We start from the raw sequence: 19536 nt of genomic DNA, 5'->3' as shown, positions 1-19536 counted from the left end.
AGCCCTTCCCCTGCAGCCTCGGACGGCTGCCCACTGGGGCTACTGCTGCTGGCAGTGGTGCTGGTGACGGTGCTGACAGTGGTGGGGGGAGGCTCAAGCCCATCCCCTGCAGCCTCGGATGGCTGCCCACTGGGGGTGCTGCTGGCAGTGGTGCTGGTGGCAGTGCTGGTGGCAGTACTTGCAGTGGTGGGGGGAGGCTCCAGCCCATCCCCTGCAGCCTCGGACGGCTGCCCACTGGGGCTGCTGCTGCTGGCAGTGGTGCTGGTGGCGGTGCTGGCAGTGGTGGGGGAGGCTCCAGCTGATCCCCTGCAGCCTTGGACGGCTGAACCACCATGGTTGGTGGTGGGGACTCCAAATGATTCCCAGCACCAGGCCTCCTGTCCTTCCTGCCTGCAGGTGCAATCCCCTTGCCCTTCCCTTTCGCAGCTGGTGGTGCCTCCTTGCCCTTCCCTTTCCCAGCTGGTGGTGCCTTCTTGCCCTTCTTTGATGCACCCGGTGCAGGCAAACTTTCAGTGCTGTAAGTCTATACACAAATAATAATACGCAAAACAGACCACAGCACACAGTAACAACAGTATGACACAAGTATTAAGATCCGTAGTGCATGGTTTCTGTTGAATAGAAGAAGAGGACAGGCACGTCGGTGTTCACATCTTTCCTTGCAAGATAATCTCTTCATTTCTAGGCGAAGTTACATTGAGTGAAAGAGAAAATCGCTCCAGAAACACTTTCAGTGCTGCTGGCTGGTTCCCAGGATCCTCTCCCACCTGCAGTAGCTGCCGACACTACTGTGGCCGTGGACTGGGTTGCTGAGGTGCTCGCCTGGGTTCTGACCACCCTGGCCCGACTTGAAGGATGGGTGGGAGGTAGGGAAAAGGTCAACGGTGGAGAGGAAAAGCTTCTTAGGGACATTGGGGGGGGTAAGAAGGTGAAGGTTTGGGAGTGGAGGAAGAGGAATTGGTAGTAGGAGGTGTCTGCTGTGTTTGGGTGCAGGTGTGTTGGCTGGATGCTGTTGTGAGGTGGATTGCTGTTGGATGTCTGAGTGCTTGCGTTTGTGTACTTTGGGAGGAAGGGGCACAGACACAGTGGGAGAGTACACGGGGGACGTGTGCATGGATGTGGGGGTGGTGACTACCAGTGAGGGGTGTGTAGTGATAGGCGTGCTGGTGATGGAGGTAGTGGATGAGGATGTAGTGCATGCAGGTGTGAGTGGAGACGCTCCTGGGAGGGAGGTGGAGGACGGGGAGGAGGGGGGCCACAGTGGAGTCAGTGGATGTTGGTATGCCTGAATCTGGATGGTGTTTGTGTGAGTGCCTGTGTGATGATGTGTGGTGCTTGTGTTTGCCTGAGCCACTCCTGTGTGTTGTCCTGTGTGCATGCTGGTCTGCATGTGTGCTTGGGATAGGTTGGGGTTCAGGGGAATGGGACTGGGTAGAGGAAGTTGGAGGGGGGAGGCTAGTAACAGGGACAATGGCTGCCATCAGTGAGGTGGCCAGAGCCTGGATTGATCTCTGTTGGGCCGCCATGTCAGAGTGAATGCCCTCCATGAATGTATTGGTTTGTTGCAAATGGGCTGCCAGCCCCTGGATTGCATTCACAATGGTTGACTGCCCAACAGAGATGGATCGCAGGAGGTCAATAGCCTCCTCACTCAGGGCAGCAGGGCTCACTGGGGCAGGGCCTGAGGTGCCTGGGCCGAAGGAGATGCCTACCCTCCTGGGTGAGCGGGCACAGGAAACACGCTGAGGGGCTACTGGGAGGGCGGTGCTGGTACGGGGGGTGATAGCTGTATCTGTAGTTGGGGTGGGCACAGAGGTGTCCGCCACCACCAGGGAGCTTCCATCGGAGGAGTTATCACTGTCAGAACTGTCCCCTCCTGTCTCCACCGTGGTGCTCCCCTCGCCCTCCGTCCCACTGGTGCCCTCGCCGTAGGTGGAGTCGGCCTCCAGGGCCATGTGCGATGCAGCTCCTTCTGTCGCCAGTGCTTCTGCTCCTCCGCCAGATGATACTAATGCACAGAAGGACAGGGTGACAAAACAAAAAGGGGGGAAGAGACAAAGGATATACTTGGTCAATGGGTGCTCCAACAGCACTGTTGGCGTACACCACACACACACACACACACACACAGAGGGAACAGCATACGCACTAGGCAATGCACTAACAGTCACAATGCTAGTCACCAGGCCATGGACAGGAATACCTAACGCCAATAGCAGCATACCTGAGACCCACAGACCCCTGCTCAACAGTGGATGCCTACTAGCTTGGTTGGAGGTGGTTCACATCATACCCTGCCCAACATGGGACCTACCCGGCAATGTCTGGCCTGGCCTAGGGGCACCCACAGGCCCACAACCCTCACCTGGAGACCACCCCACCATGCCCAAGTAGTATTTTCGGAAACTGTACTCACCCCCTTGTGGCTGCTGTGATGCCCTCAATCGCCCATCCAGCTCCGGATAGGCCACCGCCAGTATGCAGGCCATCAGGGGGGTCAGGGTTCGACAGGGCACCCCTTCCTCATTGGGAGGCCATCCTCAGCTGGGCCTCCGCCGTCTTCCGTGCCTAGCGTCTCGGGTCCTCCCACTGTTTGCGACAGTGGGTGCTCCGCCTGCTGTAGACACCCAGGGTCCGCACGTCCTTGGCGATGGCACGCCATACACCCTTTTTCTGATGGGCGCTGACCTGCAGAAAAATAACATAGAAAAAGGTATCGGTCAGACCGTCCGGCCTGTTACACTCATGTCCCACCATAGCCCTCACATCCCCTTACTCACAGACATTGCCCACCATACATGCAGCACGCTGCCCAGGACCCTTCCACCTACCCCCCCTCCCCCTTACACGAGGCTCTCACACACAACACTCCATGCATTCATGCCTCATGCATCGTGCTCACAGTGTACTCATCTGTTGGTCTGGAGGCCCATACAGCATTCGGTACTGGGGTAGGACCCCATCCACCAGTCTCTCCAACTCCGCAGCGGTGAAGGCAGGGGCCCTTTCCCCAGTGACAGGAGCCATGTCGGCCGGTCACAGCAGCACTTGCATTGTAGGTCCTCTACTGTGAAAGTCAGGTAGCAAGCGAGTGAACAGATAGAAAATGGCGATCAAATCCGCGGCGGTGCGTACCGTCACCGCCGGCGTACATCACCATTGGCCACTGTAACCCATAGGGCCCAATGACGACCAATGAGGAGTTGCACGGCAGTACTCAACCGCCTCCTGCAACAGCGCACAACGTCAGCGGAATTACCTCATTTCCACATGCCCATCCACACAGGACAGGCGGACACCATTTCGGGGGGGGTGAGGGAGGCAGGCCATAGATCCTAACTGCGTCACAGTTCAAAATTTCACATTCTGGACATATACCACCAAAATACTGTAACAATCACAATATGCATTGAACTGTAGTTGTTACAATGTACAGATAATGACCAGCTGCTCATTCTTTTGCCCCATAGATTTCACCTGCACCATCAGGTACTTCAGGAGGAGTCAAATCTGCATTACTTTGATCCAACTCAACTTCACTTTCGGCTACTTCAGGAAACAAGATTTGTTTTATCTCTTTTTCCAAATCATCTGCTTCCGGGAGAGTCCACCTTAGACTTGACTCTCCTGCTACATCCACTTCCACTTCTGCTGATATAGGAGTATCAGGATTGTCCTCAGTTTAATCTTTCAGAGGAGTACCTGGATCTTCACCAGTTTGCACTGCCTTTACTTCTGCAGCCTCTTGTTCGGTCTTTGTCACTGGCTGTTCTGCTGGTACTCTCAGGAACACTAGATCTTCATCATCCAAAGGATATGGCGCTTTACGAGTGTAGCTGGCATGGATCCAGTTTGGAATTCCAACACACTTCACAGCAGTTATTGTAACTAGAATGACCTGGAAAGATCCCTTTCACCTAGGTTCCAAGCAAGCTTTTTGCACATGCTTCTTGATCACCACCCATTCACCAGCCCGAAGACTGTGACACTGGCCTTGGGATGGTGGTACGGCTGTACCTTCCACCTGGTGAGACAAAGAGCGAACCACATCAACTAGACCCTTGCAGTAATCCAGCACCAATTCATCTGTTATGTTTACAAGCACATTTGCAGGAACAGCTGGCAATCTCATGGCTCTTGCCGTCAGTATCTCATGAGGCGAGAGACCAGTCTTTCTGTCAGGTGTACTTCGCATGCTCATCAGAACCAAAGGTAACGTTCCAGGCCATTTCAGATCAGTGGATGTACACATCTTTGCCAATCGAGCTTTCAAGGTTCCATTTATTTTCTCTACTAATCCAGAAGCTTCAGGACGGTAACTATAGTGCAGCTTCTGCTCAACGTTTAAGACTGAACATAGTATTTTTATCACCTCGTTACTGAAGTGACTTCTTAGATCTGATTCTAGAGAGGCCAGAAAACAAAATCTTGGCATCAACTCCCTAAGTAACAGCTTTGCTACTGTGAGGCTATTATGAGTAGTGTAGACTTCAGTCCAATGACTAAATTTACAGACAATCATCAACACGTATCTCAAACCACCACACACAGGTATCTCAATTAAATCCATCTGTATTCTGTTAAATGGGCCACCTGATCTTTCAATGTGACTCAAATTGACAACAGTTCTCTTTCCCACATTCATTTGCTGGCATGCATCTTCTGCAACCTGTCTAAATTTTGGATTGGACCAGGATTGCTTAAATGTTCGAATCATTGCATCTCTGCCAATGTGAGTTTGACTATGATAGTATCTAGCCATTTGTGCCAGTAGACAGTTTGGGAAGACTACCTGTCCTTCATTTGAAACCCAGATTTCATAAATTTCTCTTTGATTGCAACCCAGTTTTTTCCAAAGTTTTTTTAATCATCTGGAACGTCATCTTGTAATTTTTGTATTTCTTCCCGAGTGTCAACCATTAGCAGCAAAAAGCTTTGCAATGCCTTGTCAGTATCTGTTACATTATTCCATTCTTCATTTAAAGTAGCACAATTAAGTGCACAAAATCTAGCAAATTGATCAGCATATGCATTACCCATAGAGATAAAAGCATTTGCTTTTCGATCAGCAGCACACTTGACAACTGCAACCTTCTCAGGTAATTGTAAAGCTTTCCGTAATTCATGAATCTTGTCCCCATTTCTTATAGGGGAGCCAGAAGAGGCCATGAAACCTCTCTAGAACCACAGTTGCCCAAAATCATGAAGTACACCAATCCATACTGGCTGTCTGTAAAAATCGTTATTTTAAGCTGTGTTGAAATACAGCATGCTCTAGTAAGAGCAACAAATTCAGCCACTTGGGCAGAAAATATTTCTTGAAGCCATGAAGCTCAAAGTACACCTAAGACGCTGCACACAGTATAACCACATCTCAGTTTTCCCGCATTGTCTCTTAAACAGGAACCATCAACACAAATTATTTGATCTTTTTTCTCTAATGGTGTATCATGAATATGAGGTCTGGGTTTGGTGCACAGCTCAGTAACATCGAGGCAGTCATGTTCTACTTCATTTACATTTTCAGATTCAGCAATCTCTGTAGGTAGCAAAGTAGCAGGATTAAGCACTCCGCACCTTCTAAGGGTTACATTTAGGGACCCCAAAATCAGTAACTCATAGTGAGTTAACCAAGCATTTGTCAAATATAGAGTCTTGGTCCTGGTAAGCAAGACCTCAACGGAGAGAGGGACCAGAACGGTTAAAGGATGTCCCATAACAGTGCTCTTACTTTGGGCACGGCTCACACCAGCCGCTGCTACCTGCTTTAGGCAGCCGGGTAAAGAGGCAGGAGCCAGATCGAATGTAGCTGAAAAATGTGCTACAGGATGATTTATGCCACCATGTACCTGCGTTGGGACAGAAAGAGCACAACTATCACATTCATGACAAAACAGTGAAAATGATTTCGTGTAGTCAGGCATTCCCAGCGCTGGTGCGCTGCACAGACTCTCCCAGCTCAGTAAAAGCTTTCATATAATCTTCATCGGAGGGCACAGGATCAGTGATATCTTTGTGAGTCAATTTCTGCAAAGGCTTGGAAATTACTGAAACATTGGGAATCCATTGACGACAGTAACTCACCGTTCCCAAAAACATTTGCACAACTCTTTGAGTAACAGGAGGGTTGATTTGCAATATACCTCTAACTCTTTCTCGAGACACTTTCCTGGCACCTGTCTCCATTTGATGTCCCAAGTACTTTACTTCTTTCTGACAATACTGTAATTTTGCTGGAGACACTTTGGGGGTGATTCTGATTGAGGCGGGCGGCAGTAGCCGCCCGCCTCGCGGGAACCGCCATATGGCTGCTCCGCGGTCGAAAGACCGCGGAGGCCATTCAGGCTTTCCCGCTGGGCTGGCAGGCGACCGCCAGAAGGCCGCCCGCCAGCCCAGCGGGAAACCCCTCCCCACGAGGAAGCCGGCTCCGAATGGAGCCGGCGGAGTGGGTATGTGCGACGGGTGCAGTTTGCACCCGTCGCGTATTTCAGTGTCTGCATTGCAGACACTGAAATACACTGTGGGGCCCTCTTACGGGGGCCCCTGCAGTGCCCATGCCATTGGCATGGGCACTGCAGGGGCCCCCAGGGGCCCCGCGGCACCCCCTACCGCCATCCTGTTCCTGGCGGGCGAACCGCCAGGAACAGGATGGCGGTAGGGGGTGTCAGAATCCCCCATGGCAGCGCAGCAAGCTGCGCCGCCATGGGGGATTCCAAGGGCAGCGGAAAACCGGCGGGAGACCGCCGATTTTCCTTGTCTGACCGCGGCCGAACCGCCGCGGTCAGAATGCCCTGCGGGGCACCGCCGGTCTGTCGGCGGTGCTCCCGCCGACCCTGGCCCCGGCGGTCTGAGACCGCCGGGGTCAGAATGACCCCCTTTATGTCCATTTTCACCCAGATGATTCAATAAGGCAATAGTATCTTGCCTGCATGCTTCTCGTGTCTTTGAAGCAACCAATAAGTCATCAATGTACTGAACCAATGTAGATTGGAAAGGCATTTCCAATTACTTTAAATTATTTTTCAATATTGATATGGATTCTGAAAAGCCTTTTAGAATTCTGCACAAGGAATAAACACGATTGCAGGATTTAAAACAAAAGAGAAACTGGCTATACTCACATAGAGGCACTGAGAAAATGCTTGTGAGAAGTCCACTACTGTGAACCATTCTGCGTCACCTGGAAATTGGAACAAAAAGACTGCTGGATTAGGTACCACTGGACAACATTTTACCACTGTGCCATTAATTTTTGTCAAATCCTGAACTATGTGAAACTTCCCACTGGGTTTTTGCAAACCCATAATAGGTGAGTCACATGGGCTGCTCAGTACTTCTTTCAAGACCCCTTGCTCAAGAAAATCTGCAATTATAGGAGTAATTCCTTCAATTACATCTGGTGCTATGCGATACTGAGGAGTTTTTGAGAAAACTGCATTAGGTTTGTCTGTAACTTTAACTGGTTCAGCAATGCAAATCACTGTTAAGATATTACTTTCTTTTCAAAAGCCTTCGCAGCCCCTTGGCCGCACTCAATATTATTCTACCAAATGAGGCAAACCCAAGTAACCCTTGGACCTGGGTAATTAAATCAAATATCAAAAATCTTTGGTCCTCAGGGAGAGGTATAAGCCTACACTTCCACAGCACCTGTAACTTTCTATTAAGAGGTTATTTATAACCAAACATACCATTGTTGAATTAATATACATTACTTTTCATTTTTATCATCTTTAACAAAATCATTTTTCAATTGTAAGAATTTTTTTCATTTCTAAATCATGAACCTTAGGTGCTCCCAAAATATAACGGTGCAGTGCAGTGATTATAGTGATAATTTGAGTACAAAAGTGTTTGATACAATATTTACAACAATGTGATTAAAAACCAAGACAAAACAGTGAACTTCAAAAGGACCCCTTTATTCCAGGTGTCTTGAAGTGACGTTTATGTTAAACCACATTTAATAGTCAACGTTTCGACCCTATATAGGATTAATTAAAGGGTCATCTTCAGGACTAAGATTTTTTTTATGTTGGTCGCACCAAGGTCAAAACAGAAACAGATTTCTTCAATATTTGCACCTTTAATCTGATTTGTTCTTTTTACTTTTTTATTGTGAGTCAAAAGACATCACTCACCTATATTTGTAAGGTTTTTTTTCCCTTTAATTCCAATGATTTGTTCAAGTCAATAAAAGTTTTCTAAAAATATAATAATATAATAAACTTATATGGCAGGGTAATCAAATAATACCTCATTTAATTTGAACTAATACGCAATTTAGTCTTTTTATAATCTCAATTTATTTATTTATTAATCTTTTCTATCACCTGATGACTTCATGTAATAAAATCCAGTAACTTGTTATATTAAATTATTTAAAAATGCCACACAAACTTAAATATCTGTAAATACCTCTTACTCACATGATTTTCACTGTGTTGAATAAAATAATCTAATCATCTAATTATCCACTGTCGTTGCACAGAGTCATATATGCCCTAGTTTCTTTTTGGAGCACTCTGTAAAAAAACAGGATAAATCTCCATATTTAACACTCAACTTCCTCTAATGTTTCCAAAAATTAATTGTTTTATTCATTTATTTAACTAAGAGCATAATGCCTCGTTTTTGTAATAAAAGAATTGCCCTTTACAAAGAAACGCTTTTCTACTCCACTTAAAATTGTATCCATATAGAATATATCAAAGTATTCATGCAAAATTGTAACAACTTTTTGTTACAATGGGAAACTCTGAAATAGTATACCAAATATTTAGTTTGAAGTTTACTACATCCATACAGAACGCCAGCGTTTATACGCTGACACTCTGTAACAGATTTAAGATTCGTAATGCTTCTCGGAAACTAAAAAGCATCTAATCTCCTACTTACTAGTTTTATTCTTTGTTGTGTGTGTCTTAACACAGTCACCTCTCGTCTAAACAGCCGAGCGCGTCTCCGTGTTCGGTTTAAATAAACACCGACCCATGTGACGCGCATAGTTCTCTTTACCCGCGCTTTTGTTTAAAGGGAACAGAGCCTTACTATTTGTTTGTTTTTGACCGGACACCCAACCTGAAACGTCCTGAAAATGTAGACTAATCAGCACCACTTCCTGTCGAATCAATTCTCATCAAAATGAAAGACAGAAAGTTCTTGTAGGAGGCTGGACTGGCTTGTAGTGAGCACCAAGGGGTACTTGCACCTTGCACCAGGCCCAGTTATCCCTTATTAGTGTATAGGGTGTCTAGCAGCTTAGGCTGATAGATAATGGTAGCTTAGCAGAGCAGCTTAGGCTGAACTAGGAGACGTGTGAAGCTACTACAGTACCACCTAGTGTCATATGCACAATATCATAAGAAGACACAATACACAGTTATACTAAAAATAAAGGTACTTTATTTTTATGACAATATGCCAAAGTATCTTAGAGTGTACCCTCAGTGAGAGGATAGGAAATATACACAAGATATATATACACAATAGCAAAAATATGCAGTATAGTCTTAGAAAACAGTGCAAACAATGTATAGTTACAATAGGATGCAATGGGGAAACATAGGGATAGGGGCAACACAAACAATATACTCCAAAAGTGGAATGCGAACCACGAATGGACCCCAAACCTATGTGACCTTGTAGAGGGTCGCTGGGACTATTAGAAAATAGTGAGAGTTAGAAAAATAACCCTCCCCAAGACCCTGAAAAGTGAGTGCAAAGTGCACTAAAGTTCCCCTAAGGACAAAGTAGTCGTGTTAGAGGAATAATGCAGGAAAGACACAAACCAGCAATGCAACAACTGTGGATTTCCAATCTAGGGTACCTGTGGAACAAGGGGACCAAGTCCAAAAGTCACAAGCAAGTCGGAGATGGGCAGATGCCCAGGAAATGCCAGCTGCGGGTGCAAAGAAGCTTCTACCGGACAGAAGAAGCTGAGGTTTCTGCAGGAACGAAAAGGGCTAGAGACTTCCCCTTTGGTGGACGGATCCCTCTCGCCTTGAAGAGTTGTGCAGAAGTGTTTTCCCGCCAAAAGGACGCCAACAAGCCTTGCTAGACGCAAATTGTGCGTTTGGCATTTTTGGACGCTGCTGGGGCCCAGGAGGGACCAGGAGGTCGCAAATTGGACCTGAAGAGAGAGGGGACGTCGAGCAAGACAAAGAGCCCTCACTGAAGCAGGTAGCACCCGGAGAAGTGCCAGAAACAGGCACTACAAGGATGCGTGAAACGGTGCTCGCCGAAGTTGCACAAAGGAGTCCCACGTCGCCGGAGACCAACTTAGAAAGTCGTGCAATGCAGGTTAGAGTGCCGTGGACCCAGGCTTGGCTGTGCACAAAGGATTTCCGCCGGAAGTGCACAGGGGCCGGAGTAGCTGCAAAGTCGCGGTTCCCAGCAATGCAGCCCAGCGAGGTGAGGCAAGGACTTACCTCCACCAAACTTGGACTGAAGAGTCACTGGACTGTGGGGGTCACTTGGACAGAGTCGCTGGATTCGAGGGACCTCGCTCGTCGTGCTGAGAGGAGACCCAAGGGACCGGTAATGCAGCTTTTTGGTGCCTGCGGTTGCAGGGGGAAGATTCCGTCGACCCACGGGAGATTTCTTCGGAGCTTCTGGTGCAGAGAGGAGGCAGGCTACCCCCACAGCATGCACAAGCAGGAAAACAGTCGAGAAGGCGGCAGGATCAGCGTTACAGAGTTGCAGTAGTCGTCTTTGCTACTATGTTGCAGGTTTGCAGGCTTCCAGCGCGGTCAGCAGTCGATTCCTTATCAGAAGGTGAAGAGAGAGATGCAGAGGAACTCGGATGAGCTCTTGCATTCGTTATCTGAAGTTTCCCCAGAGACAGAGACCCTAAATAGCCAGAAAAGAGGGTTTGGCTACCTAGGAGAGAGGATAGGCTAGCAACACCTGAAAGAGCCTATCACAAGGAGTCTCTGACGTCACCTGGTGGCACTGGCCACTCAGAGCAGTCCAGTGTGCCAGCAGCACCTCTGTTGCCAAGATGGCAGAGGTCTGGAGCACACTGGAGGAGCTCTGGACACCTCCCAGGGGAGGTGCAGGTCAGGGGAGTGGTCACTCCCCTTTCCTTTGTCCAGTTTCGCGCCAGAGCAGGGCTAAGGGGTCCCCTGAACCGGTGTAGACTGGCTTATGCAGAATTGGGCACCTCTGTGCCCAACAAAGCATTTCCAGAGGCTGGGGGAGGCTACTCCTCCCCTGCCTTCACACCATTTTCCAAAGGGAGAGGGTGTCACACCCTCTCTCAGAGGAAGTTCTTTGTTCTGCCATCCTGGGCCAGGCCTGGCTGGACCCCAGGAGGGCAGCTGCCTGTCTGAGGGGTTGGCAGCAGCAGCAGCTGCAGTGAAACCCCAGGAAGGGCAGTTTGGCAGTACCAGGGTCTGTGCTACAGACCCCTGGGATCATGGGATTGTGCCAACTATGCCAGGATGGCATAGAGGGGGCAATTCCATGATCATAGACATGTTACATGGCCATATTCGGAGTTACCATTGTGAAGCTACATATAGGTAGTGACCTATATGTAGTGCACGCGTGTAATGGTGTCCCCGCACTCACAAAGTTCAGGGAATTGGCTCTGAACAATGTGGGGGCACCTTGGCTAGTGCCAGGGTGCCCTCACACTAAGTAACTTTGCACCTAACCTTTACCAGGTAAAGGTTAGACATATAGGTGACTTATAAGTTACTTAAGTGCAGTGTAAAATGGCTGTGAAATAACGTGGACGTTATTTCACTCAGGCTGCAGTGGCAGGCCTGTGTAAGAATTGTCAGAGCTCCCTATGGGTGGCAAAAGAAATGCTGCAGCCCATAGGGATCTCCTGGAACCCCAATACCCTGGGTACCTCAGTACCATATACTAGGGAATTATAAGGGTGTTCCAGTAAGCCAATGTAAATTGGTAAAAATGGTCACTAGCCTGTCAGTGACAATTTGGAAAGAAATGAGAGAGCATAACCACTGAGGTTCTGGTTAGCAGAGCCTCAGTGAGGCAGTTAGGCACCACACAGGGAACACATACATGCACACCTATGAGCACTGGGGCCCTGTGTGACAGGGTCCCAGTGACACATACATATAGGCCACAACCTTATGAGCACTGGGGTCCTGACTAGCAGGGTCCCAGTGACACATAACAAACATACTGAAAACATAGTGTTTTCACTATGAGCACTGGGGCCTAGCCATCAGGATCCCAGTGAGACAGTGAAAACAGTGACAAACATCCTGACATACACTCACAAACAGGCCAAAAGTGGGGGTAACAAGGCTAGAAAGAGGCTACTTTCTCACACAACCCCCCCCCAAACGAAGGACAATAAGGCTAACCTTGGCCAGTTGAGACTTTATTGTCTAAGTGGTGATAAGTAGAGAGTAGCTCTGCAATAGACTGGTTACTCCCTTTATCATCCACTATATGGTTACTTCCCTGTGGGGATGTAAACCACCCTGTTTGAAGTTTTTTAGCTAAGCAACAATGTGAAGATGTATTTTCAGAGTTTCTATCAGTAAGTTTTAGTTTAGAGCAGTGGGAATTGTCCACTGAACCTATTTGTAGTGATGGAAATGCCAGACAGGGATGCTGTCTCAGAAAAGCCATAGCTGGGCAAAAACGTTGTCCATATGGCTGGAAGAGAGAACAGGGATGCTGTTTCTCTTGAGTTGGAGCAGGGCAGGGATGCTGTCCTATGAGCTCCACACTAGGGCAGGGATGCTGTCCTAAGTGTTGTGAGGCAGTGCAGGGTTTCTGCACTAAAGTTTCTCTGGGAGGGTTGGAGGGATGCTCCATGTTAACTAAAATGGTGCTCTTTTTCTCACCAATGTTAGTTATCCCACAGAGAGGTACTTCTACCTCAGGGAGTACAGTTTTGCCAACTGATGAGTCCCTTGGAACAGGTGCCACCCCAGGAGAGGTTTCTCCCACCACAGGAATGGTATCCTGAATGGTAGGGTGGTTAGGGGATACTGTGATACCCTTTTTACCTGTTGATGGAGAGGGATCCTGAGTTTTCAGGCCTTCTCTCCTTTGCTTTTTCATTTCAGTAGAAATGAGAGGGAACAATTCCTCTGGGATGCCCAGCATGGCTGCATGGGCATAAAACTCTACATCAGCCCAACCTGAGGCCTCTAGGTCATTACCTAAGAGACAGTCTACAGGTAAGCTAGGTGATACCACCACCTGCTTAGGGCCAGTAACTCCACCCCAACTAAACTGAATTATAGCTAAGGGAAGAAACTTAGTGGAGTTATGGACATCAATAATCTTATACTGTTGTCCAATGATGTGTTGATCAGGGTGCACTAGGTTTTCAGTCACCAAAGTGAAACTGGCACCTGTGTCCCTGTAGGCCAAGGGCTCAACACCATTTATTGAAACTGTCTGCCTGTACTTATCCATTGTAAGGGGACAAGCAGCCAGTGTGGCAAGGCCAATGCCACTAGGTGTGACAGAAACTGTCTTGGGACTGACTACCCCAGTTTCTATGATGGACCCATAAGTGAACCCAACTACACCCTTTGTTTGACTGTTGCCAGCAGTCCCACCACTAGTACCACTACTGCTAGGGGCACTAGAGCTTGATGTATTAGTGGTGGTAGGCTCAGGGGGTTTACCTGGACAGGACTTATCCCCTGGCCTATGGCCTCTATTTTTACACACAAAGCACCAAGGCTTTTTAATGTGTGTGGGTTGAGAAGAAGAGGAAGAATTAGTTTTATCCCCACCCTCTGAAGAGTGTTTAAGATTTGAAGTGGGATCTTTGGTTTTACCCTTATCCCCATGCTTATCTTGAGATTTTTCACCATCTTTCTTCTTATTGCCATCTTTGTCACCCCCTGTATGAACTTTTCTGTTCACCCTTGTTCTGACCCATTTGTCTGCCTTCTTTCCCAATTCTTGGGGAGAGGTCAGATCAGAGTCTACCAGGTACTGGTGCAACAAATCAGACACACAATTATTAAGTATATGCTCTCTCAGGATTGTGTTATACAGGCTTTCATAATCAGTAACTTTACTGCCATGTAACCACCCCTCCAAGGCCTTCACTGAATGGTCAATGAAATCAACCCAGTCTTGTGAAGACTCCTTTTTGGTCTCTCTGAACTTTATCCTGTACTGTTCAGTGGTTAAGCCATAACCATCCAGGAGTGCATTCTTAAGAACTGTAAAATTATTGGCATCATTTTCTTTCACAGTAAGGAGCCTATCCCTACCTTTTCCACTAAATGATAGCCATAGGATAGCAGCCCACTGCCTTTGAGGGACATCCTGTACAACACAGGCCCTCTCAAGTGCAGCAAACCACTTGTTAATGTCATCCCCCTCCTTATAAGGGGGAACTATCTTGTGCAGATTCCTGGAATCATGCTCTTTTGCAGGATGACTATGGGGAATACTGCTGCTGCCACCATGGGTATCTAAACCCAACTTCTGTCTTTCCTTCTCTAATTCAAAAGACTGTCTATCCAAATCCAGCTGTTGCTTTTTAAGCTTCAGTCTGGTTTGTTCCACCCTCAACTTATTGAGTTCCCTCTCTAACATTCTGTCATCAGGGTTGGTGGGAGGGACATTCCTAGAAACAGAGCTATGATGGGAATGAACAGAAGGAGACCTGTCCCTTACAGAAGCCACCCTAACAGCTTGGTTAACAGAAACATTACTACCAGTATGGTGAGAATATATGCTTTTGTTATGATGTGAGACAACACTATTTGTATGGTGTGGCTCATCATCATTCCCAACTATGCTAGACGGTCTAGTAATGGGCAGGCTAGGAAGTTTCTTTCCTGAATCTTTTCCTGGGGGAGTCCCTGAATCAGATTGAGAACTATTAGGTACTTTTTCAACAGATGAGGCACCTATGGCCTTATCCTGTTCTCTAAGCATGTTAAGTAACAGTTCCAAGGAAGGATTCTTCCCTACACTCAAACCTCTCTCTATACAGAGACTCCTTGCTCTTTTCCAGCTAAGGTTGTCATATGCAAGTTTGGACAGATCAACAGTTTGGCCTGTGCCAGACATTTTTAGAGAGAGTTAAAGTGATAGAAAAAGAGAAAAAAAAATTCAGAACTTCTTGGAAAGACAGAAAAAAACTTTTTAAACTTTTTAAACTTTTAAGAACTTTTTGAAAGTTTAGAGGTACTTTTCAGCACTTAGAAAAGAGTGAAAAGAGGAAATGCAAAACTTTTTGGCTATGTGTATATACACTGACCTTGTTTTGTATATTTTTCTCTTATGAAAAGTACAATGACAAGAGTGGTAAGCAGTCTCAAGCACTTATCCCACCACTGCACAACCAATGTAGGAGGCTGGACTGGCTTGTAGTGAGCACCAAGGGGTACTTGCACCTTGCACCAGGCCCAGTTATCCCTTATTAGTGTATAGGGTGTCTAGCAGCTTAGGCTGATAGATAATGGTAGCTTAGCAGAGCAGCTTAGGCTGAACTAGGAGACGTGTGAAGCTACTACAGTACCACCTAGTGTCATATGCACAATATCATAAGAAGACACAATACACAGTTATACTAAAAATAAAGGTACTTTATTTTTATGACAATATGCCAAAGTATCTTAGAGTGTACCCTCAGTGAGAGGATAGGAAATATACACAAGATATATATACACAATAGCAAAAATATGCAGTATAGTCTTAGAAAACAGTGCAAACAATGTATAGTTACAATAGGATGCAATGGGGAAACATAGGGATAGGGGCAACACAAACCATATACTCCAAAAGTGGAATGCGAACCACGAATGGACCCCAAACCTATGTGACCTTGTAGAGGGTCGCTGGGACTATTAGAAAATAGTGAGAGTTAGAAAAATAACCCTCCCCAAGACCCTGAAAAGTGAGTGCAAAGTGCACTAAAGTTCCCCTAAGGACAAAGTAGTCGTGTTAGAGGAATAATGCAGGAAAGACACAAACCAGCAATGCAACAACTGTGGATTTCCAATCTAGGGTACCTGTGGAACAAGGGGACCAAGTCCAAAAGTCACAAGCAAGTCGGAGATGGGCAGATGCCCAGGAAATGCCAGCTGCGGGTGCAAAGAAGCTTCTACCGGACAGAAGAAGCTGAGGTTTCTGCAGGAACGAAAAGGGCTAGAGACTTCCCCTTTGGTGGACGGATCCCTCTTGCCTTGGAGAGTTGTGCAGAAGTGTTTTCCCGCCGAAAGGACGCCAACAAGCCTTGCTAGATGCAAATCATGTATTTGGCGTTTTTGGACGCTGCTGGGGCCCAGGAGGGACCAGGAGGTCGCAAATTGGACCTGAAGAGAGAAGGGACGTCGAGCAAGACAAAGAGCCCTCACTGAAGCAGGTAGCACCCGGAGAAGTGCCAGAAACAGGCACTACAAGGATGCGTGAAACGGTGCTCGCCGAAGTTGCACAAAGGAGTCCCACGTCGCCGGAGACCAACTTAGAAAGTCGTGCAATGCAGGTTAGAGTGCCGTGGACTCAGGCTTGGCTGTGCACAAAGGATTTCCGCCAGAAGTGCACAGGGGCCGGAGTAGCTGCAAAGTCGCTGTTCCCAGCAATGCAGCCCAGCGAGGTGAGGCAAGGACTTACCTCCACCAAACTTGGACTGAAGAGTCACTGGACTGTGGGGGTCACTTGGACAGAGTCGCTGGATTCGAGGGACCTCGCTCGTCGTGCTGAGAGGAGACCCAAGGGACCGGTAATGCAGCTTTTTGGTGCCTGCGGTTGCATGGGGAAGATTCCGTCGACCCACGGGAGATTTCTTCGGAGCTTCTGGTGCAGAGAGGAGGCAGACTACCCCCACAGCATGCACAAGCAGGAAAACAGTCGAGAAGGCGGCAGGATCAGCGTTACAGAGTTGCAGTAGTCGTCTTTGCTACTATGTTGCAGGTTTGCAGGCTTCCAGCGCGGTCAGCAGTCGATTCCTTATCAGAAGGTGAAGAGAGAGATGCAGAGGAACTCGGATGAGCTCTTGCATTCGTTATCTGAAGTTTCCCCAGAGACAGAGACCCTAAATAGCCAGAAAAGAGGGTTTGGCTACCTAGGAGAGAGGATAGGCTAGCAACACCTGAAAGAGCCTATCACAAGGAGTCTCTGACGTCACCTGGTGGCACTGGCCACTCAGAGCAGTCCAGTGTGCCAGCAGCACCTCTGTTTCCAAGATGGCAGAGGTCTGGAGCACACTGGAGGAGCTCTGGACACCTCCCAGGGGAGGTGCAGGTCAGGGGAGTGGTCACTCCCCTTTCCTTTGTCCAGTTTCGCGCCAGAGCAGGGCTAAGGGGTCCCCTGAACCGGTGTAGACTGGCTTATGCAGAATTGGGCACCTCTGTGCCCAACAAAGCATTTCCAGAGGCTGGGGGAGGCTACTCCTCCCCTGCCTTCACACCATTTTCCAAAGGGAGAGGGTGTCACACCCTCTCTCAGAGGAAGTTCTTTGTTCTGCCATCCTGGGCCAGGCCTGGCTGGACCCCAGGAGGGCAGCTGCCTGTCTGAGGGGTTGGCAGCAGCAGCAGCTGCAGTGAAACCCCAGGAAGGGCAGTTTGGCAGTACCAGGGTCTGTGCTACAGACCCCTGGGATCATGGGATTGTGCCAACTATGCCAGGATGGCATAGAGGGGGCAATTCCATGATCATAGACATGTTACATGGCCATATTCGGAGTTACCATTGTGAAGCTACATATAGGTAGTGACCTATATGTAGTGCACGCGTGTAATGGTGTCCCCGCACTCACAAAGTTCAGGGAATTGGCTCTGAACAATGTGGGGGCACCTTGGCTAGTGCCAGGGTGCCCTCACACTAAGTAACTTTGCACCTAACCTTTACCAGGTAAAGGTTAGACATATAGGTGACTTATAAGTTACTTAAGTGCAGTGTAAAATGGCTGTGAAATAACGTGGACGTTATTTCACTCAGGCTGCAGTGGCAGGCCTGTGTAAGAATTGTCAGAGCTCCCTATGGGTGGCAAAAGAAATGCTGCAGCCCATAGGGATCTCCTGGAACCCCAATACCCTGGGTACCTCAGTACCATATACTAGGGAATTATAAGGGTGTTCCAGTAAGCCAATGTAAATTGGTAAAAATGGTCACTAGCCTGTCAGTGACAATTTGGAAAGAAATGAGAGAGCATAACCACTGAGGTTCTGGTTAGCAGAGCCTCAGTGAGACAGTTAGGCACCACACAGGGAACACATACATGCACACCTATGAGCACTGGGGCCCTGTGTGACAGGGTCCCAGTGACACATACATATAGGCCACAACCTTATGAGCACTGGGGTCCTGACTAGCAGGGTCCCAGTGACACATAACAAACATACTGAAAACATAGTGTTTTCACTATGAGCACTGGGGCCTAGCCATCAGGATCCCAGTGAGACAGTGAAAACAGTGACAAACATCCTGACATACACTCACAAACAGGCCAAAAGTGGGGATAACAAGGCTAGAAAGAGGCTACTTTCTCACAGTTCTGGAATCTGAGAGGAGCCACAAATTTCCTTCCACCCAGGGTTCCCCCAAGTCTCCCGATAAAAATGGTACCTCACTTTTGTGGGTAGGCCTATTGCCCGCGAAAGAAAATGCCCCAAAACACTATCTACCTGTTTTTGCGGGGGGCACTTGTGTTTTTGGTCCTGGGCTCAGCAGCCATCTAGGGAAACCTACCAAACCCAGACATTTCTGAAAACTAGACACCCGAGGGAGTCCAGGGAGGTGTGACTTGCGTGGATCCCCCAATGTTTTCTTACCCAGAAACCTCAGCAAACCTCAAATTTAGCTAAAAAATCACATTTTTCCAACATTTCTTTGTGGGATTACCGCACTGGGACAAATTTCATACCACTCAACGTTCCCCTCAGTCTCCTGGTAAAAATGATACCTCATTTGTGTAGGTGGGTCAAGTTCTTGTGAAAGGGAAGAGCCAAAAACATTTCGATATTGAGGGGGAAGCAAAGGGTGTACAAAAGGGCAGTTTAAAAAAAAAACATTTGTAGGCTGACAAGTGCAGCAGAATTTTTATCGGTATAGATGAGACAATGCTGGGTGATAGGAATTCTGTGGATTCCTGCAGATTCCAGAAGGTTCCATCACAAAAATGTGGGAAAAATGTGTGATTTCCAACCAAGTTGGAGGTTTGCAGGGCATTGTGGGTACAAAAATGGTGCGCAGTGCATGTGAAACACACCACCCTGGAATCACCCAGATGTTTAGTTTTCAGATGTGTCTAGGTCTTGTGGATTTTTCTTCGTGGCAGTGTCCCAAAGTCCATAAAGTGTAGCCCTCACCATTCCAAGTGGGACGATTTTGAGAGTTAGCCAGGCTCTCATGGGCCAAATGTAAAACCGAAACCCAAAATAATCAAATGTCTTCTTGCTTGTGTGGGATAAGATGTTTTAGAGTACGGGCAGAGCTGAAAGACTGTTATTCCCTTCAGTTGGGGTGGGGCATAACCAGGCCCATACTGGTTGGTAGCCACCACCCCAATATTTTTAGTTTTTTTTATATTCCCTGGCATCTAGTAGACTTTCTGCCCCCCTGGGGTTT

The sequence above is a fragment of the Pleurodeles waltl genome, chromosome 4_2 (assembly GCF_031143425.1).
Source record: "Pleurodeles waltl isolate 20211129_DDA chromosome 4_2, aPleWal1.hap1.20221129, whole genome shotgun sequence".
Lineage (NCBI taxonomy): Eukaryota > Metazoa > Chordata > Amphibia > Caudata > Salamandridae > Pleurodeles > Pleurodeles waltl.
This window is presented reverse-complemented; position numbering follows the sequence as displayed.